Raw genomic sequence first — 22,873 nt, 5'->3', positions numbered from 1 at the left:
CCAGCTCAGACTCCCTCCCGGCAAGGTAGGAGATGGTCTGAGTCATCTGCTACAGGATGGAGACTCGAACCCTGGAAGGAGTCGAACAGCGGGTCCGGCACTCCCGGATTTCGAGTCTCGGCAACAAACCTCAAGGACGAACCTGAATGTTGCCTCCCCCTAACCCCCTGAATGGGCGAAGTCGTATGAGAGACCATGTGACTCGCTTGGCTGAAGATAGGCTAGCAGGAACACTGTCTACCCAGAAAGGTGGTGATCTGGGGACTTACGTAGTGGTTCATCAGGGGGTCTCTTTAGAGACTCGAGGACTCGAACCACGTCCCAAGGAGGAGGTCTCACCTTCGACTGAGGGCAGGAGAGGACAAGGCTTCGCATGCGAAGGAAGAGTTCCAGCGGGGGAAAAATGTTTGTCCCTAGAGCCTGGAGGCAAGACTTAAGGCTGAGGGATAGCCTTTCACAGTCGAAACTGAAAGGCACACTTAACCCGCAATCCCACTAGGGGCTCCGCTATTGCCGGAAGCGGCATCGTGTGGAGGGATGCCCTCTCCCCGACACCGGCCACAGAAACTCGCTCTTTCGCCTGGGAGACTACTGCAGAAGACTTGCGCAGGTGTCCAGGCCTCCTTTTCGCCACTTGTTGCGAAAATCCTCTCTCTTTGAGGAGATGCTGGATAGACTCCCGGCGGGAAGTTGGAGCAAGCTACGGAGGCAACACATCGATGGTGTCCCACTGTTGCTGGAAGGCATCCTACCAGAGGGCCTTGGGATCCGTGACCGGGGAGCAGTACAGCGGGAGCTTGCAGCTCAGTGCTGTAGCGAACCGGTCCACAGAGGGAGCCCCACCGAGTCAGGACTTAGGCTACTTGAGGATCCAAAGACCACTCGGAGTGTGGTGTCCGTTTCACACTGCTCAGACTGTCGGCGAGCCCATTCCTTTGCCTGGAATCAAGTGAGCTGCTAAGGAGACCGAAGGGGACTCGGACCATCCCGGTATCTCTACCGCAGGATGGGATGGTTGCACTGAAAAGTACCTCCTTGTCTGGGCCAGAAAACCATCACTATGGTGTTGTTGATCCTCATAACCACAGAGTAGTCCGCCAGGCTCGGTGGAGCTACTGAAGTGCCAGAAACACGGTTTCCATCTTTAGTAGGTCTAGAGAAGGTTCTTCCTGGTTCTGACCACCGGCCAGAGGACCCGTGGATCAGAACGTGGGGGCCCCCCTTTCTTTGACGCGTCCGAAGACAGCATCAAGTTTGGGGGAAGGACGAGAAGAATCACTCCCTATTGTAGACCCTCGTCTGCTTCCCACCCTTATGGGTCCGTCTGTACCGGTTGTTCCCTAGGGGTCTCGGCGTCTGGGGAGATGTGCCCCCAACTCCCCCGCGCCCCGAGTCGCCACTGGAGAGAACTCATCCTGAGGCGACTGTGGAAACCAGACGGGCCAGGGAGGAGAGACGTAACCACCTTGGGTTGGAGGGTCTTCTCGTGTGAGGAAAGGTCTCGCGACCTTCCTCTGCCTTGGTACCCTGTTGTCTGAAGGGAAGGCTTCGGGAGATAGGAGCCTAAGACCAGGCTCAGTATACCACACTCTGAGAGGGCTGCGGGGAGGACTCCTCGAGGACCACCATGATCTTTAGAACTTGGCAAAGTCCGAGGAGCTTGTCCCGATGACGAAGAAGGAATGCCTTCGAGTCTGCCAGGATCGGCCAGTCACCCAGGAAACAGAGTGGCCGGAAGCCGATCCTGAGAGCCCGTGAAGAGATCCGAGTGGAAGTATCGGAGAACTGTTGAGGTGCTGTGGAGAGGCCGAATCACAGCCCTTAAACTGGTATATCCGCCTTCCAGGCAAACTCCAAAGTACTTCCTTGAAGATGGGTGAACCGGGACCAGAAGTACTGTACGAGTCCTACCGGACCAGTGTACACATGAAGTCTTGTGGTCTCACCGCAAAGCTGACCGCGTCTGCTGTCGCTATGCTGAACGGAGACTGTTTGACAACCCTGTACAGAGTCGAGAAGGGAAGGAGACGATTAAGGAGGCCTCGGAACCCGTTGGCCACCTCATGGAGGGAGCGTATCTCCGACATGGACTGGACTTCCGCCCGGAGGGCCCGTCCCCTCACCGATCCCTACCCAGGGAGGAGGGATGGGCTCGATACCAACCGGGACTGTTGAAGGAGACAAGCTCGGAGAGCTGGCCCTCGGCCTAGTCTCTGGCACTCTCCATTCCCTGAGACCAGGGCAAGCTGCACTGGCGTAAGGGAGTCCTTGGGTGAGTAGACTCGGTCCAGGACCGTATCCTTCCCTTACCGAAGAGGAATCTCTGAATCTGGGATCCCCTTGAGGTTTCTCCTGAGGGCCAGAACCTGCCAGAGCACAAGTTCCGACCCCTGGAGCTCCTCCTCCTGATGGACTGGCAGCGAGGTCTCCCATCCCCGGAGGCTCTTCCTGGGGAGACTTGTAGACATGCCCCAAGGGTCCAACTGGATCCTGTCGGATCCTTGCGGAAGACTGGGCCTTAGGATCCCTCCTAGGAGCGAAACAGGACCCCCGCGATGAAGGATGTAAGGCTTTCGCCCCCTCCGCATGATAGGACCCTAAGGAAGAGGCGGGGATTCTCCCTATGGAGTGAAGGGGGAGAGGACCTGGTCTTCCGACCCTCCTGGGGATGGGTAATGCTCATCCGCAGGGGAGGGGAGATGAAGTCTGAGGAGGGCTCATCGCCTGCGTAAGGACTCGCGAAGGGACAGGATAGTCCTTGGGGGAGATACCATGCCAGGGATTCCTCTCCCCCCCCCCCCTTCAGGGGGAGAGGAAGCTGCTACTGATTAGTGACCCCAGCCAGAAGGCACAGGCTCATTGCCTGCTTGAGCGCTCTGACAACGGCATCCCTGGTCCCTCGCGCTGACAGGGAGTCCTCTGGAGGGAAGAGGATCGTTCGATCCTCTGGGGGAGATGACACATGAGGGTTCGCCCGTAGAGAATCTGCAATGAAGGGAGAAGAGACCTTTGACCTGTCCACAAACCTCCCCCCTCTCCGGAGAAGGCGCTGCTCTGCGCTGCGGGGGAGGGAAAACCGGAGGTGGCCTGACCGCCATAAGCCCTGATGTAAACAGGGCACGGTCGCGTCGGAGAACGGTGCGCCGATCACACTGACGATCGCGCGAAAAGCACAGATCTGGGTAGCGCGTGAATAAAGAATGCGTAGCAGTATAACCGCGCCCGCATGCCCACGTACCCGCGTGAGCGTGGGCGTATCGGCGTCCGCATGAACGATCCCCGCACTTCCGCGCGTATGAAGATCGCTGGCGCTTGCGCATGAAAGATCGTGGGCGATAGCAAGGGAAATCACCCCACGCGCGAATGATCTCGGCGACAAAAGATCGCTGGTGCTAGCGCCGTCGGCGATTGCGTGTGGGAAACCATCCCACACGCGGAAGAAATAACGCTGACGATCTTCGGCGCTTACGCGAGTACGAAGATCGTCGGCGCTAGCGCGAGAGAAGACCGTAGGAGACAGTGAGCGGGAAACCATGGTGCGCGCGTGCGTATGATCTCCAATTATGTAAGACGATCGTCGGCGATTCGCGCGAGCACGGATGATCTTCGACGCTCACGCGTGTGCGAAGATTGTTGGCGCTCGCGCGCGAGAGAAGATAGTCGGCGATCATGAGCGGGAAACCCTTGGTGACCGCGCGCGGACGATCTACGACGATCGCAAGCGGGAAACCGCGCGCGGATGATCCGTGCGATGATTGCGTGAGCCTCAATGGTCGCGCGTGGGAAACCATCCCGCGAACGGAACGATCTTCGGCGCTTACGCGTACAGTACTGTGAAGATTGTCGGCGCTCGCGTGCCTGGCGCCGAACCCAAAGATTGGCGGCTAACGGCCGTCGACGATCGCGTGCGGAGAACTGCGCGCAGACGGCCTTGTTGTCGCGCGCGAGAAACCATCCCGCACACAGACCGATCATCGGCGCTTACGCGCACTAAGAAAATCGTCAGCGCTTGCTCGCCTAGCGCTGGATCCGAAGATCGCTGGCTAACGACCGTTGCCGGGTTAACGATCTTCGACGATCGCGAGCGGAAGGGCCTTGAAGATCGCGCGCGGGCGATCTATAGCACTTACGTGTTAGCCCGTACCAGAAGATTGTCGGCTAACCATCCAGGACGATCGCGACGCGTGCGGGCGATTTACGCGTTGGCGCGTATCAGAAGATCGTCGGCTAACGATCCTCGATGATCGCGAGATCGCACACGGGAAACCATCCCACATGGCGGGCGGTCTTCAGCGCTTATGCGCGAGTGAAGATCGAAGGCCCCTGTGCAACAGAAGATCGTCGGAAAGCGCGTATGCGCGCTTGGTTGAAGGATCGGCTAACTCGTAGATCAGGAACTGGGATGTGTCCCTAAAAGGGAGGGCATCTCCTGAAGAGGACCAGGAGGTCTACTTCAGTGCCGACGATCAACTGAGGGACTACTAAATACTCCGAGGAGTGGTCTCTGTGAGGTACCTTTCCCGCGAACGGGAGAGGTGTCCTTCGTAGAAGAGACTTAAGAGACACCGTAGGCTGAACCGCTGGTGAGCGCCTATGCGCTATCTCAGGAACCCCAACGATGTGAGAAAATGCGCAGGGAACGTTGGTAGCAGCCTAACTGAATACTGGAACAGGGTGTCTCAGACGGCAGTCTCAGGAACAGCAGGAACAGCAGTCGAGCGCTAGCACGTAAGGGCACGTTGGCGCGCAGGGGATACCTGGCACTTAAGGGACTTACTCAAGGTGTGAGAAAGTCTCTCCTGCCCCGAAGGGAGGAGCCCGTTAGATAACGGGGGCGTGGGCGCCCAAGGCGCATCTGCAGTCAGGAACGGATACAGCAGGCAACAGGTACACTGAGGGACGAGAAACCAAGTGTCTAACGTAGCCTGAGTAGCGAGGCCCCGAGGGGATAGTTGCAAGACCCCGAAGGGTTAACGCAACGAGAAACCGAAGTCTCCCCGTCACTAATCACCGAAGTGTAGAAGTGACTAAAGTTACGAGAGCCCGAGGGAACTGCGTAACTAAGATCCGAGACCCCGAAGGGTCAGGGAAAAAGAGAAACCGAAGTTTCCCTGTCACTAAACACCGAAGTGCTAGTGACTGAACAGCAAGCTGTTGACAACAGGAACAATCCTCCGAAGAGGAGTCTCTATGAGTGGCCTCTCTCGCGAACGAGAGAGGTGAGCACTTTGTAGAAGAGACTGGTGATGGAGCCCCGAAAGGCCGTGAAATCAGCTGACGTAAACAGGAACAATCCTCCGAAGAGGAGTCTCTGTGAGTGTCCTCTCACACGAACGGGAGGGGACACTTTGTAGAAGAGACAAAAAGAGCAATCCTCCAAGGAGGAGCCCTTAGTGCGGCCTCCCTCGCGAACGAGAGAGGGCCAGACAGATCCCGCAGCTGTTCAGCCCCTTGAGCGTAGCTACAGAAGCGACCGCTCAGCCCCGAGAGCATAGTCGCTAGTACCATGGTCTAGCCTTGCAACCGCTCAGCCCCTTGAGCAAGTCACATGGGCGGCTGCTCAGCCCCAAGAGCATAACCACCTAAGGACCAGGAAAAAGTAAAAAAGGGAAGTTAACTAACTGCCCTGGAGGCGAACCTCCTTATCGTTATAGGATGCAATGAAGAGCTGGCAGTAGTCACAGGGGAACTTCTAAGAGAAGGGAACGCCCCTGACGATTGCCTTGATATTGCCGACTCCCCAGGATAAACAGGACAGCTCTGCTTCGAAGGCACACACAACAGGCACGAAGAAACAGCATCGTAAACTGGAAAATAAAAAAGAATAATTATTTAACAGAAATTCCCCCGGGTGAAACTCCGAAGAGAACCCCCGAGGGAAAGAACATAAGAACGAAAGAAGGTATGCGTCCCCCCTCCCCCACCCGGCATGCCCAGGTGAGGGGGGGGAGACGAAAGTTAACAAACCAGAATTATAACATTATAATTATGCAACTGACTTTGAATGTTCCAAGGATCACCGACCCCCGAAGGGCCGTGAGCCCTGAGCTGAAAAGTTAAAACACAATTATATTCATAAAAATAATTGAGACAAATAAAATGAAATAGCGACTCGGTCCTGAGAAGCTATCGTAGGCGTAGTACGGAGTAAGAGGTGAACGACCTCAAGAGAAGGGCCGGTCTCCACGAAGGCAACCATGGTGGCCTAGGAGTGAAAGGCCGTGATCACGAAAAGATCGTGGTGGCCAGCAAAGCCGGCGATAACTCTCGTAGACGTACACAACACACAACACCAAAAGCAAAGGAAACTTACTATTTTCTATACACAAAAATATATATAAACATCAGTAATGTTTAAATATATTAAGTATAAGAAAAGGTAATTTAAAAGACAAAACAATAATGGCCGTCAAGTGAGGATAGGAGCGGAGACTTCCGATCGCTATCCGAGCCAAAACTAAAGTGAGCTATTCACCTGTGTGTGTGAGGGGGGAGGGGTAGCTAGTTACCCCTCCGTACCCCCCCCCCCTCCTAACTAGCGATGGGGTAGGAAACCCTCGTTAAAACTTTATGGCTCGTTGTTCAGCTACGCCGAAGTAATTACCTCATGTAAATAGCGTGGTTTGTATTTCAGTTACGGAACAAATCCAGATTAATAACGAGTGAATTCCAATACTTGTGCCTGCGTGAGCCGGCAGGGAAGGTCTAAAGTGATTGGAATAGTTCGGCCTGTCTACCTCCAGGGCGCTAGTGTACACCTGGCATATCTGCGATTGCTACCAGTTTTTTAAGTTCTGCCGGGCGTCTAGGGACTATAGCCATTCTTATATAACCACCGGGTAAGTTTTATGTTTAAAATCAGTCAATTCTGTAGGTTAATTTTGCTCAGTTTGTGACTGTTTATGCTACCTGTATATACTGTCCTTATATCAGTGTTAGATAAAGAAAAAAAAAACTTCTTTAACTATTTACATGTCTTTTACATGATCCCATTGTGGTGTTTTCTTTTTAATTATCCATCTTTTCATAGGACAATAGGTATCACGACTTGCTTTTATGAAGGCTGAATCCCTTCTCAAGCGGAGCAGTACCGCAGGAAATATATTCCATCAGGCGCTCCCCTCTGCTCTCATGCTGCTCTCGCTCCTATAAAAATATTGTTTGGAAGAATCATGACCAGAGCGAGAGCAGACCAGCGCAAGAGCAGACCAGAGCAACAGCAGACCAGAGGGTCAGTATTAATGCTTCCCTTTAAATTCATGTAACTTGGTTGAACCGGACCATGACTATAGCAAGCGGAGCGAGACCGGTCTAATAAGTGTGCATTAACCCTAATAATCGAAGTGCGAGTAATCCGAATCTGGTGTAAAAACAAAGGCAACGCTTTATCTTCAAAATAGCACTTATTCACCATACTAGCCTTGTAATGAATCATGGGGTAAATGCACTGAACACGCTTCTTACTTTCATCTTTCTACCTTTATCTTGACACTGCCAGTAATGCCAATCTATCCTATGTATGTAAAATATAATCATGTACTGTTTGGAACACTTTGGACACTTTAATTCTGATGGAAAATATAGTCTAATGGCTTCTTCTGGGGTATAATATATTGAAATCTTTACCCTTTGGTAACCATGACTCTCTTTGGATTGTTTATTTGAAATCAACCAGTGAAGTGATTCTTTAATGAATTTGTAAAAAAAAATTAAGAGGAGTGATTAAAATATATCTGCATTCTGATTGGCTAATTCAAAGTAAAGGTGTAAAAACAGGAAACAAAAGCTTTATGAAAAATTGTGCCTGCTTAAACAAGTAAATAGAGAGAATAAAATCTAATAGCAAATGGCAATATATCTAGAGAACTCAACAAATTTCCATTGGATCACCGACCTCAGTGGGTGGAGCTGCTGCTCGATGCTCATATATGCAAAAATTATAATAGTGCGCAATAGGGAAGAGTTGATTAGGCTGGGAACAAACATACTGTACAGTACTAACATATCGTTCAAGAGCTTCTCTTTGTGACACTGTGAACATAAATAATTGAGCCCCTACAGCATGTATCCTACCAGGGTATTCAGAATGTAGCATGTATCCCACTAAGGATTTATATTTTTTTTTTTTTTTTTGTTATTTAAATAGTACTTCTTCAGATTGGGAAAGAAAAAAATATAGTTATATAAATTTTGGAATATATTCAAAAGGGCACATAATCTAACACAACCTAACCTAGTTAGGAGGCTAGTGGACCCCACTTACCAGGTCATAGACCTAGCCGTGGGCAAGCCCCTACCCCGACCCCCCTACCCAGGTCACACGCACAAACATGAGCGAATACTTACGAATCTTAGAATGTCAACAAACAAATAAAAAATATCTCTGGAGCATAGGATACCAATATTTTGTGAAATTTTCCATGGATTTATTATGCATTCCAAAGAATATGTATGTACAGTATACTGGAAGTGAAGAACAATTTTGTTTTATCATTTTACATTGATTCCCCAATAAATTTTCCCCGTCCAAAATTTGGGTAGGATACAGGAAACACTTGGTAGGAACAAGAAGTAAGGATAGGATAGAAGCTACGCTAGCAGCCATGTAATTTAGAAAAAAAAATCCCTACTCACAGTAATTTGATTTTTTTTTCTATTATTATGCATTTGCACAGAAACAGTAACTTACTGAGAAGTACTGTTTTCACGTGTTTTACCCTAGAAATATATACTGTAAATTACAACAGAATAGGTGAGTGGGAGTCTACTGAAATTTAACCGGCCTAGCCTATCATTAGAACTGATCACCAAATGCAATTATCTTTGAAGCAACCAACCAGCCGTTTTCATTGTAGTTACTTTTTTGGGGGGAGGGGGACTTCTAGCCTACAAAGATGTTACCTTCGGCCTTTTGAAAAAACTGATTTTGAGCGAAGCGAAAAATCTATTTTTGGGTGAGATAGCCATGGCGTCCTGATGGAAGGTTCCTTTTTGGTAGCTTCCTTGGGTATATAACTACTAAATATTCCCAGAGAATTTAACCACAGGTTATCACAGAATTCTAACTTCTGGAGCGAGTATCCTAAAGGTTTCCCTTTAAGACATCGTATATCAACAGGGGACGCATGTATTAACGCGCCACATAGCTATCTACACCCCACATAGAGTTAACACTTCGATGTGTAGGGGCGGAGAATAGCTGGGGAGCCGTTCCACAGCTAATCTCGTTCGTGGCTACTTTTGGTACTCGAGACGTAAACAAACGGGCGCCATTGCTAAATGACGTCACGTCCGTCCTCATCCTGAAGCCAGTTGCTTGCCGATCACCATGATACAGCAGAAGAGGGTGGGACCTGAAAAAACTGGACGAAGTAGCAGGGAGGGTCCATCAGGACCCCATGGCTATCTCACCCAAAAATAGATTTTTCGCTTTGCTCAAAATCCGTTTTTTGGGCTCAAGCCATGGCGTCCTGATGGAAGAATACCAGAGAATCAATGTATCGTGGTAGATTTTCCCCTTGTAGTGTAATTGCCGACGGCTTTGAACAGGTTAGCATAGTAATCTTAATAGAAGAACCGTAGGGAAGAGAACTTCCTGCCCCCCTGGCAGTGAAGTCCCCACGGGCCATGCTGAAGATCAAAGTGGTCATCAAAGGGCTACTCACCTTGCTGGGAGAACATGAAGAACTCGGAGACAAGACTGAATGGTTGGCATTCATATAGGAACATTCTCAAGGGCAGACAAGTGGTGGTTGGGCACTGTATGTGAATAGAGAATCGTCTGGTCTCAAAGGTATGATGTAAGTAAGTATTCGTGTAGGAATATTACATTGCAGAGGTGAGTATATCATAAGGGTTGAATCCTTAGTAATCTTCATCGACTATAAGAGGAAGGGGATAATAAAACTATGACAGGCATGTATTTCATAGTATAAGTAGGAGCGGATTGAGAAGCACAAATAATAAAATAGAAATTTTATTTCACAATTGCAGAATATGTTAAATAAATGCAATAAATATGTAAAAGTAATTTACAACAAATTATAATGTACATAGTAATGAAAGACTTGCTCTTGAATCTGAAAGAGAATTTCAAATTATTAGTAGGCACTCGTTCCAGAGGAACGTCAGTCTTTAAAAGTAAAACACATCATGCTCTAGGCATGCGGCACTCATGTAACGACTATGACATTTCACCTGGGAGAAGAACAGTATATGAAAAAGCACTAAGTGTTTTTGAAATCACTACGTATCACGCGAGGGTCAACATAGGCACCCGAGGAGTTAAGAGTCCCAAGTAACTCACTGTTCTATGCAGAGTTAGGTGCAGGTTTCATAACACTACCTGCGGCTACCACAAAATGTTTGACTTCGTGCACTTGTTTCGCATAATGTTTGAAGAAAACACGCGAGGATTTCCAGCCTGTGAAACTCTTAAGGCTTTTGAAATCCATACTCTGAAAGAAATTCAGAGACGATGCAACTTTTCTAGGATCGTGACCGGCGGGTGTACTGTCAGGATCCGCTCTGCGAATGAAGTAGGTGATTTTCGCTCTTAGTTGTTTCAGTGACAGGTCGCTGCCCGAAGTTTCTCCTTTGAAGAGTTGGCCTCCACCAAAGTCCGAAGTTCTACGAAGATAGACCTTTAGGCTCTCTACTGGACATAGAGAGGCATCTTCTTTCAGGGGGCATATTCTCCAAGGGCCCCATCTTTTGGTGGGTAATTCGTTTTTGGCGAGAAACGTCGGATCCGGGAAGAGGCTAAGGTCACCTGAATCTGTAAACAGAATGTGGCCCTCGTCCCTTGATAATGCCACTATTTCGCTGACTCGGGCTCCTGAGGCAAGAGCAAAAAGAAAGATAACTTTTTGAGTCAGATCCTTGAGAGGGCACGAATCATTGTCCAAGTTGGAGGCAAAATGGAGCACCTTGTCCAGAGACCAGGAGATCGGTTTTGGTGGGGGTGCTGGGCGTAGACGAGCGCATGCTTTCAGCAGTTTATTGAAGATGTCATTGGACAGATCAATCTGGAAGGCATACATCAGTGGTCTAGTCAAGGCCGATTTGCAAGTAGAAATCGTGTTGGCTGCCAAGCCCTGTCCATGAAGGTGAATAAAGAAGGACAAGCAAAAATCAATGGTGATTTCCGTAGGAATTTTTGCCTTGACGAATGAGACCCATTTTCTCCAGGATGATTCGTATTGCGGTCGTGTGGATTCAGTCTTGTATTCCTCGAGGAAGTCTAGACTTTTCTTCGAGATCCCAAACCTTTTCTTCGCGGCTAGCGAGAGAAAATCATGAGATGAAGGTCCCCGACTTTCGATGATGAAGCGAAGACAGTCGACTTCTGTACTTGCTGGGAGAGAACTGGGCCCGGGAGAGGGATCAGCGTGGGCTGCAGCTCCAGGACCAGGGGGTACCAATTGCTCCGGGGCCACTTGGGAGCCACTAGGGCCACTGTCCCTTTGAAGGTTCTCAGCTTGGAGAGGACTTTCAGCAGAAGGTTGGTGGGAGGGAACAGGTAGTTCTTGGACCATCTGTTCCAGTCCAGTGACATGGCATCCACTGCTTCTGCCTTGGGGTCCTCGTACGGGGCCACATATCGAGGAAGTTGATTGTTGTCGCTCGTTGCGAAGAGATCGATCTGAAGTTCTGGGACTTGGTGAGAGATGAAGGAGAATGATCTTTCGTCTAGAGACCATTCCGACTCTATCGGGCTTGTCCGGGATAGAGCGTCCACCGTCACGTTGCGGAATCCTTGTAGATGAACTGCAGACAGGTGCCATTTCTTCTTCTCTGCCAGACGGAAGATTGTCAGAAGCACCTGATTTATCTGGGGCGATTTTGAGCCTTGGCGATTGAGACATCGAACTACCACCGAGTTGTCTAGGGTTAGACGAATATGGATCGAGGGAGGCGGGGAGAGTTTCTTCAGAGTTAGAAGGACCGCCATGGCCTCCAAGATGTTGATGTGAAACGTCTTGAATAGGGGAGACCATGTTCCTTGAGCCTGTTTTTGGTGGGAGTTACCTCCCCAACCCTCCAGCGAGGCGTCCGTGTGGATGTTGAGTGATGGAGGTGGGTGTTGAAAAGGGATGGACCTTTTCAGGGCCTTTGCTTCCGACCACGGCTTGAGGAGCAGCCGAAGTCTGTTTGGGAGCCGTCTCTTGAGGTCTCTTCGAGCGATGGATGCGGAACGTCTCCAGACTCCCGCGGCATCCTTTAGCTGTGCACGAAGCACTGGGTTTGTCACCGAGGCGAACTGTAGAGAGCCTAAAACTCGTTCCTGCTGACGTCTTGAGATCCGTTTGGATTTCAGCAGTAGCTTGACAGACCCTGCTATTTCCTTCCTTTTCTTCTGGGGAATGGAAAGGCAGTGTGACTGAAGGTTCCACTGGATTCCTAACCATTGGAACCTCTGAGCTGGAGAGAGGCGAGATTTCTTCGCGTTTATCTTGAATCCCAGGTGTTCTAGGAACTGGGTGACTTTGTTGCAGAATTTTAAACAATCCTCGAGCGATGGAGCCCAAACTAGCCAGTCGTCGAGGTAGGCCATCACCTGGACGTCTCGGAGGCGCAGCTGTTGAACGATGGCATCCGCCAGCTTTGTGAAGATCCGAGGGGCCACGTTGAGGCCGAAGGGCATGGCCCTGAAGGCGTAGCTTTTCCTTTGTAGCTTTTCCTTTGGAGTCGAAATCCTAGGTAGGAGGAAGCGTGGTGGTTCATTGGAACGTGCCAATAGGCATCCGCCAGGTATATGGAGACCGTGTAGGAACCTTGAGGCAGAAGGGTCCTTATCTGTTGAAGAGTCAGCATCTTGAACTTGTTGTTCGCTATGAACTTGTTGAGGGGGGATAAGTCTAGAATGACTCTGAGCTTGTCGGAGTCCTTCTTGGGGACGCAAAACAGTCTCCCTTGGAACCTGGTTGACTTTACCCTCCTTATCACCTTCTTGTTCAAGAGATCTAGGACATATTCTTCCAGAAGGGGGGTTGATTGTTGGAAGAATTGCTGGAAGGTTGGGGGTGGTTGAGTCCAACTCCAGCCTAGACCCTTCTTGACGATGCTGTGTGCCCAGGGATCGAAGGTCCAACGATCCTGGAATTGGCGGAGTCTTCCTCCCACCGGAAGCACTTCATTGCTTCTGGTGTCCCGAGGGTTTACTGCCTCGGCCGCTAGCTCCCCTTCCTCCTCTGCCTCTGGAGGGACGGCGAGATGCGTCTCTGCCTGCACCTCTGCTTGAGCCTCTACCTTTGGGACGAAAGGTAGTCGTCTGTTGCTCGAAAGCAGGGGTGAAAACCGGTGACTGGGACAAGACCGGTTGGGTGACCAGCTGAAAGGTCTGCTGTGGCTGAGCAGCCATTTGGGGAGTAGCGGGTCCCGGAAACTGCCGTCTCTGTTGACGTTGCTGGGGTTTTTGTTTGGAGGATTTCCTCTTAGGTTGAGGTCCGTCGTCCTGAGAGGATTTCCTCTTCTTCGACATGCCCCACTTGTGGAGAAGGTTCCTGTTCTCAGTGGCGGCCTTGTCGGTGATCTCTTTCACAAGATCAGAGGGAAAGAGGTGCTTACCCCAGATGTTGGAGAAAATCAGCCTCCGGGGTTCGTGTCTCACTGTGGCACTTGAGAACACGAATTCACGACAGGCTCTCCGAGCCTTCATGAAGCTGTACAAGTCCTTAACTACAGTCGCCAAATGCGTTTTGGCGAGCACCATGTAGTGGTCGGGGACTCTAGTGTCACCGGCCATGACGTCAAGCTGTACCTGGAGGGACATGGATGCGGCGAGCCTTTCCTTCGTGTCTTGTTCACGACGAAGGAGATGGTCATTAAGTTTTAGGAGGTCTTCGTTAAACTGACGTCCAGCAACGTCAGGATCTAGTTTCGCCACCACGAAAGTATGCTGGATATCTTTCCAGTGTCGAACATCGGGGGGAGTAATCAGGGAGAAGGGTCTGCACTCCTCCAGTGCAGGGCAAGGTTTCCCTTCTTCCACTGCCTTGTGTACTGCAGCGAAGGCCTTTTCCATGAAGGGGAGGATCGCATCATCTGGTGCGACGTAGGTAGGGTGCTTCTTGCTCAGCGCCGGAAGCTTTGAGCAGGTAAAACCCCTACTTTTAAAAGCGTTGGCCAGCATAGCCTGGCCCTTCGGGAGATCGAACACTATCACCTCCTTAGGTTCGGTCTCTTCTTTAGAGGCAGGTTCGGATCGAAGCCGGACGTAACAGTCCGGATAAGCCTCAAAACTCGGGAAGAACTCCACTTCTTCCAGGGCAACTGAGCCGACCTTCTCACTGACGAAGATCCTGCCCATTGCGATAGGCATATGCTCAGCATACCTCCAGGGGTTGGCGTGCGAGCATGCCTGGAGGTCCTTAACCGAAATCCTTTTCGGCTCCTTGGAACTTCCCATGGTCCTGATGTATTCGTGTATTTTACGGAGTTTCTTGTCCATAAGAGCTTCGAGCATACGGAACATCTCCTGGGCGCTGGTTGGGATGGGGTCCGGGGTGGCGGAGGTAGACGGGAGTGATACTTCGGTCGGTGTAGGAGTTGGGGCGGTGGTGGAAGGCGGAGCGACCTCTTGCTCCGACTCGGCATATTCCACTCGGGTCTTCCTCATAGTCCAATTCTTCGGCCATGAGGTTCCTCTCCGTTGTCTCCGACACCTCCGACATACGCTCCGCATTGTCGGTATCCAGGCGACACTCGTGCATGGACTGGGCCATGACAACATCGGGTTCCACCGTGATCTGGACGGTGGGGATCTGATCCTTGGGGACCACAGAGTCTGGGGATGCCTTTGGGAACAGTAAAGCCCTCAAGTCTTCAGTGGCAAGGTATGGTCCGGTGGCGTTCTTCTGGAAGCCACGCACCCATTTGCGTAGCTTCTCTCGAGAAGCGTCCCTAACCTCCGCTGAGGGAGGGTTATTGAACGCCTCGACCAGGCGGTCCTGGCAGACCGAACAGTTCTGCGGGTCCCAAAATTTCAGATCACCTCTCTTGTTGGCACAAGGGGCGTGAGTCCTACACACCGTTTGCCCATAAAAGTGCGGGCGCTTCACTCCACAGAAGCCGTGGTCGCACTTCACGTGCTCCTCCTGTAGGAGAAAGAGGACATGAATATGGGGGAGTCATAAGAATGACTTCTATTCTAAAGTTAAATATTAAATGATTAATCTTTAACTTAATATTAAGTGGTATAAACAATGTGATGTTCAGAGAATGGGCGGAAAAGAAGGAGATAGACACATACTCCGTGTAACCCGCCCGGCTGGTTACCGTAACCTTATCCATAGGCAATTTGTTGTGACCGAGGGCACAGGACAGAATTCTTCATAGAATGCCAGGAAGGCAGTGGGAATTGCCAAGGATATAAAACTGGGACTGAGGCCACTCAGACCATAGAATTGGGAACGTAGAAGATCCCATAGGGTAACGGTTTCCGGCAACCAGCCGTGCTAAGATACACACAGCATGCTGGAAATCTGTGATATGCAAGAAGACAGCATGGTTATTAATAGAACGGTAATATAATACCTATCTATTTATGTAGTCAAACCATCTGGTTGCAATGTAGGGCTATCAGCATGAGATGATAGCTAGTAGAAGGGGTGCAAGTAGCTTTGATGCCTCCGGAAGGCTCCGGCAGACCGGCGACACGCCGGAGGCCGCTCCAGCAGAGTTTCTGGCATTAGTGAAGACAAATATAAAAGTCAGGGGTAATACCAGGATGGTGGCCTCCGGCACAACGGCGGCACGCCGGCGGGGAGCGGCGGCACGCCGGCGGGGAGCGGCGGCTCCGGCAGCCGAATGTTGCCGGCTTGGTGACAGGGACAAGGAAAGGGCTATAGCCGAACCGGACTGCCAGCAGTGGATGACGGCACTCCGGGGGCCGGACCGGTGGACGGACGACCGAAGCTATGAGGTATGAGGGAAGGCCATCGGCTGGACGCCGACGGGAGGCGGAAGTCCCCCGGCACACGGACGACTGACGGCCCAGGGGGCAAGGAATGTGTCACCAAGGGTAGGAGGTGGGTATCACCGACAAGGGAGGCGGCAAGGGACCGGCACCAGGATAGTGAAAGAGACAGAAGGAGGGATGTAGGGGTACGGCCACGGACCCCAAGACATCCCACCTGAGTGGGTGTACCCATGATAGAGGCTAGCCCTATCACCCAGAACCAGGGGCCGCAGACGGCCGGGAGCCAGGGTAGCCCAAGGGAGGGCTAGGGAACACCCAAGAGGGGGGAGAACCCCTGTGGACAAAACGCATCAAGTGGCTAACCCCATAGGACACTATGAAGGGTATATGTACCAGAGCGGACTGCACACAGGAGCTCAAGGTAGCCCTATCACTCCACCCTAAGGAGGAGTTGTAGGACAGGGGACAGATGGGTATAAACTAACCTAAGTATAGGCTAGGCCATACAAGAGATAGGTGGGGAGGGGAGAAGAAGAAGGGTCTTCTATGGAGGAGGCTCTGTACCAAAGAGGCCACCAAGGAAGGGAGGACGCTCCCTAGCCTAAGGTAAGGCAGCCTGTCTGAGAACGGTGCATGGGTATCGTTTCAGCAAGGCACAGAACTAACTCCCCCCAAGCCTAACCTAGAGCAGGGATGTTACACCCTGAACTAGGAAGGATGGAAGACGTATCGCTATTGCAGGAAAGGTCGGAGACCTAGCCCCAGCAATAGAGGAAGGACGTGCCGTTCCTCATTCTCAGACGCAACCCTAAGGGGGGATCATTCCCTTAGGGAGGACAGAGAAGCGATATATACTCTGATATGAGCTTGATCCCCTTACGTGGTAGGGGGAGCAAGACTACACAGAGGGGATGCCCTAAGGCAGGGGATGAAGGAAGCATATAGGGGTCCTACTTGTAGGTTAGGTTAGAAAGGCACACTATCTAACCTATCCCCTATATGGTCCCTGAAGGCGAAAACACTTGCATCACAGTCAATAGTATTGTAAAATAATGCCACTATCTTCATAATTAAACCTAGGATCACTGAAATATATCATGCATGAACACTGATGTTAGGCGCTCTGGCCTAGGGGCTAGACTAGCGAACTGGTATGGGGTCAGATGATGACCGATAACAAGGCGTCAAAACACGATATATAAAGTTCCTAGCTATGAAGACTAAATAACTAATAGTATCGATTAGTTAATGAGGCCGGAAAACGCTGTTGAGGCTAGCTAAATAAGGCATGCAAAACAACAGCGACGCCATAAAATGGCGGGTCCGGTCGAGGCACAGCTCTACCACAAAACATCAAATATCTCGAAAAGTAAAAGTTACTTTACGGTCAGAGCTTATTTAAACAATACTGGAACCTTGTACTCAACTTTCCAGAAGAGGGCGAGGCCGAGGGTAGAGACATGGCTAAGATGCAAGTCGATAAAGTACGCACAGGGAAAAATCCGACTAGTAAGGCAAGCTACTAAACGAAGGATGAGGACGGACGTACGTCATTTAGCAATGGCGCCCGTTTGTTTACGTCTCGAGTACCAAAAGTAGCCACGAACGAGATTAGCTGTGGAACGGCTCCCCAGCTATTCTCCGCCCCTACACATCGAAGTGTTAACTCTATGTGGGGTGTAGATAGCTATGTGGCGTGTTAATACGTGAGTCCCCTGTTGATATACGATGTCTTAAAGGGAAACCTTTAGGATACTCGCCCAGAAGTTAGAATTCTGTGATAACCTGTGGTTAAATTCTCTGGGAATATTTAGTAGTTATATACCCAAGGAAGCTACCAAAAAGGAACCTTCCATCAGGACGCCATGGCTTGAGCCCAAAAAGATTTTGTATTTCTAGGGTAGGAAGCAACTTTAAGCTATGATTATGCCAAATATAAGGCCATACCCCTTTTGGAGAGAATAAGATTTGTTATTAGTGTTTTAATAGAGTAATACAGTAGGTGCAGGATGCTGTAAGTCCAAGAACTCCAAGAGGGGAAATAGCCCAGTGAGGAAAGGAAATGTGGAAACAGATAAAATAGTGTGCCTCAGTGTACCCTCAAGCAAAAGAAGTCTAACCAAAATCAGTGGAAGACCATGGTAGGCCTACAGAGGCTATGGCACAACCAAAAACTAGAGAACAATGGTTTGGTTTTGGAGTGTCTTTCTCCAAGAAGAGCTGCTTACCATAACTAAAGAGTCTCTACTACATTTTAAAGGTTTAAAGGCTGCTCATGATTGGCAGCGACATTTCCCTATCAAGCAGGACAGTGCCCTAGAGACTGACCATATATACATATGATCAGCGCCCAAGCTCCTCTCCACCTAAGCTAGAACCAAGGAGGGCCAGAAAGCTAGAACCAAGGAGGGCCAGACAATGACTGCTGATGACTCAGCAGATAGACCTATACGCTACCCCAAACCCCCCTTCCTTAGCTCAATAGGATAGTGAGGTTGCAGTGACCAAAAGAAACTAACGAGTTTGAGCAAGACTCGAACCCCAATCTGGTACATACCAGTCAGGGACATTACCGCATCGGCCACCACAACCCTTACAAAGTGGAAAGAAGCCACTGGACAATTTCAGTGCAGTAGTTAATCCCTTGAGTGAAGAAGCATTTTTAGGTGTTGTTAGGTGTAAGAGGACAGAGGAGAACGTGTACAGAATAGGCCAAACTATTCGTTGTACAGTATGTGTAGGCAAAGGAAAATGAGATGTAACCAGAGAGGGATCCAATGCAATACAATCAGGCCAGTTAAAGTACCCAGTAACTCTCTCGCAGTAGTATCTCAATGGGTGGCTGGTGTCTTTTCCAATCTACTACCTATTAAAATTACTATAAGATAGCTGTTCTTTTCACATAAGAAGCCAAAATTGGTGTTGTTGAATAGTGTAAAGCATAAAGGAACGTAAAGGCGGTCAATATATGTAGGTTTCTTATTAAGAAACTTTCCAAGTAGCCCTACCCATAAAGCTTTTGTTTCTCATGTGAATATGAAAGTAAAAAAATATCCCTGAAATAGTGACACACAAGGTTTGTGAGCACAGATCAACATGTACCGCTTGCCAGAACGGTAGTTTTACTGTATTACAGATTCTCATTCCGTACGGAAAATATATGTTTCCCTGTAGTAAATGACATGATTTGACCTTCACTTCAAACGCAAACAAACAGAACAACCAATTTGACTAACTTTAAGTAGCCGAACTGGTTGCTGTTAATAAGAAATGAAGATGAAAACCGGTTAAATCACGTTATTTTCAACAAGAAAACATACATTTTCTGTTAAAAGGTTTAAATATAATGACTTTTGTTATATATATTATGTTAAAATTATTAGATATAATGTCTTGTTCAAATTCAGTGTCACTTCACTCACGTATGTACTGCGATCACTAACATTAGCAACGTAACTAATGTTACACAGCGTTACCAACGTTACGATGTTATTGCTAACGTTAGCAATGCTACGGTAATATTAGCATGTGTATTCTAAAGCATTTTTCCATATAACCTTTATACAATATATAAAATGGTACTAACAAACCCACCTAACCTAACCTAGAAGTTCATAACATTAGCAACACTATATATAATGGTTCTTGACCCGACACTGGCTCGCTAACGCTCGCAGGAAAGTAAAACATCAAGCTCGTATGTACTGGCATGCGGTAATGTTGAGCTGTGCACGCTCATTAGCAATGTTACTCTAACATGCAATGTTACGGTAACATTAGCAACGCTAATATAATGGTTCTTAAAATATAATGACTTGTTCAAATTCCTTGTCACTTCAATCACGTATGTACTGCGAACACTAACATTAAACACGTTACCAATGTTACACATTGTTACCAACGTTACGAAGGCATTGTTAGCGTTAGCAATGCTACGGTAACATTATCATGTATATTCTAAAGCATTTTTCCATATACACTTTACACAAAATATAAAAAGGTACAAAAAAGTTACAGAACCTAACAAGATAAAAAAACATTAAAATTAAAGAAATGAATGACTTACCTTACGTGAATGTCCTTCCTGTAAGATAGGAAGAAACGGCACTTGGGGCACTGTAAACGTTGAGGCCTTTATCAACATTGGATGGCGTATCAAAAAAATCACCATGAAATTTAGCAAATGCTTTTAGGCATAGAATACTGCAGGCTCTACAAGTTTCTATAACTTCCTCCATCGCAAAATACAAAAAAAAAGCTCACTAGAAATAACGAACACCTGACTAGGACAAAGGTTTCCACGGAAAAGGATTTGGTGGAAGGGGTATGAATAGACCACTTGAAGAGATAAGGGAAGGGGGTAGGGAAATATTAACCCCCACCCCCTGTGCAAACTTTCCATGTATATGGGTTCGTGATTGGTTAACAGGAAAACAACGGAGTCTAGAGGGTAAACATGAATAAACTAGAATGGGAAACTTGTCCAGAGCAAGTATTTATATGAAATTGGGGTGTGACAAGGTAATAACAAAATTAATAAAAGTAATATAGGAAGATAAAATAGAATGTATGATAAATAATATTTAATGGGAATATAAAATGGGGTGATTTTATAAGGTATCGGATAATAAAACGTGTAATACTGGGGTCAATCATAACATGTATACGAGGGTATTACATAAAAGGAATGGTATAGTTGAACTGGATCAAGTAATATACTTGAATAAAGTGGGTGAAGAAGTCGAATAGTTACATTTCTCGGTTAGAGAAGAAGAAATCCTATTGGTGGAGGAGGAGTCTTTGCGCAGAAGGTCGAAACCTGCTATGTACAAACGAACGAACGAGAGCGACTAAAACCGACAAGTAGAATGACAAACAATAAATGAAAAACACTGCTACTGTTAGCATGTTACGCTAACATTGCCGCAGCTCTACATCATATGTTGGCAGCTCTGGTTACCATAGTTTTTCATGAGACATAGCTTTTGCAATGGCGCCTCCAAAGTTTATCCAGTTATACTGTTTTGTCTTTTCCTCCGTTTATTATACATCCAAGAAGGTAATGTATAGAGAAGAAAAGGCTTGTCTTACCATTATATATCGTTTCCCCAGTATTTTTTCCCACCCAAAACCCCGAGTTCCCACTGGGGGTCCCCCATTATCGTAGGATATAGATATATATATATTTCTGAAACTATTCATTTGCGACGGGAACGAGTGTCATTTTCGAAGAGAGCGGAATTTTTTCTATAGAAAAAAGTATTTTTTTTTTTCTAGGTTACATTGTTCTGTAATACAGTAAAATAATACCGCCAGAACATAGGGGCAGTGATGTAACGAGTTTTTTTTATGTGAGTGAAGCGAATCAATTCGGAGCAAAACCCACAATAAGTTTTAAGAAATAGCTACTGTTACTCACGTGAAAGTAAAAAAAATATCCCCTTAAATAATGACCCACTGGGTTTGTGAGCACAGTTCAATATGTACCACTTGCCAGAACATAGGAGCAGTGATGTAATGTTAATTTTTTTAGCGCAACGAGGCACGGCAGAGGCAAGACACTTAGAACTGTAGCCGAGATCGAGGCTCAATAATGTTCGGTATTGTCAAATCACATTATCAACCACGCTGGAAATCGCCAGTGTCTAATTACTTTCTGATGAGTATGGACTCGAAGTATCCTAACTGTATATCCCTTTACGTTCCTTTACGCCATTTATTTTTGTAAAATTATAGTTTCAGCCAAACTCAGATATCCAATATAAAAACATATTTTTTTTAGTTAAAATTGTGTTGTCAATGAATTTGACCTTTATTTCTGCCACAAATAATCCAACATAGAGATACAGAGGCTCTGTAAGTAACTACAATTATTGGGTTCCACAGTGGGAAACCAGGGTATTTTGGGTGGAAGAATACAGAAAACGGGTAAAATAAGAGAAGCTATCTAACCTAAACACACCAGTCATCGTAATAAAAAAAACCTGTCACCGTAATCAAAATCGAGTGACCGAAATGAAACAGTCAAAACACTGGAGGTTTTGTTAGCCAGACTTCTAAATGCTTAGAGAACATGATTTTACATCCTATTTTCTATGAGTCAAGTAGTTCGTAGCAGTCTGCATCATATTAAAAGTACCTTGTTACTTATTTGGCATTTGCTCTGCCGTATGCTTGCTTCAATCGTGTTTAAACATCATCTCATTGCTTCTATATTCTGGCAGGTGGACTATGTTTCGCTACGTGCGTACGCCCCGTGGGCTAGTATTTCATAATAAAAATACCGCCACGGCACTTACCTTGACACACTTAACACTTTTTGGTAGCCATGAATGGTCACAAAGAAACCTATTCACTAGTTCTGGAGTTCCATTGTAACGTCTATGAAATCGTCCAATAACCTCAAAGCACGTTTAAACGACAGGATCCACGGCAGTCAACTGAAACACGCTGTGTTTAGAAGGACGTATGAATTCCAAAATCGCAGTTAATTGGATAATCTTGAAACAAAGCAACTTATCAGGTTTCAACAGTTTTACTATATCCATAATTCAATAACCTAAACAAAGGATGATCAAGCATTTTTACCCACAATGCATTGACAAAAAGCAAAATACCATCGGGAGAAAATTTAACATGGCAGTGCAAATACATCGTTGAAATAACAATCACAAACAACATTCATCTTCAACTAATTCCGTAACCCTTAATTTTCCAAATATTCACGAGTAAAATTATAGTTAAGGACAGAAAAACACTTTGAAAAGAAAATAGTATTCCCTGTAGTATATAATGTGCTTTCACTGAATTTGACCTTCATTTCTACAGCAAAGTAACTGAAAACACATTAAACCGTCTAAGAACAGGGATATTGTTTAGAAAATAATGGTTTTGGCTTCGGAGTGCGCTTGCTTCGCTCACGGAACAAGCAAAATTCAAGCTCCTATGTAC

General features: G+C 47.7%; 1 long non-coding RNA gene across 1 annotated transcript in view; it reads right to left on the bottom strand.

The window, feature by feature from the left end:
• LOC137637989 (uncharacterized) overlaps positions 1–22,356 on the bottom strand; it is a 227,198-nt gene extending 204,842 nt beyond the window's left edge. Inside the window, exon 1 of the long non-coding RNA XR_011043843.1 lies at positions 22,222–22,356. This is a non-coding gene — a long non-coding RNA (uncharacterized lncRNA). The remainder of the gene's footprint in view (positions 1–22,221) is intronic.
• Positions 22,357–22,873: the final 517 nt, after the last annotated feature.

Source organism: Palaemon carinicauda, chromosome 3 (assembly GCF_036898095.1).
Source record: "Palaemon carinicauda isolate YSFRI2023 chromosome 3, ASM3689809v2, whole genome shotgun sequence".
In the NCBI taxonomy this organism is placed as follows: Eukaryota; Metazoa; Arthropoda; class Malacostraca; order Decapoda; family Palaemonidae; genus Palaemon; species Palaemon carinicauda.
The sequence above is the reverse complement of the archived record's forward strand: the minus strand, read 5'-3'. Positions and strand labels throughout refer to the sequence as shown.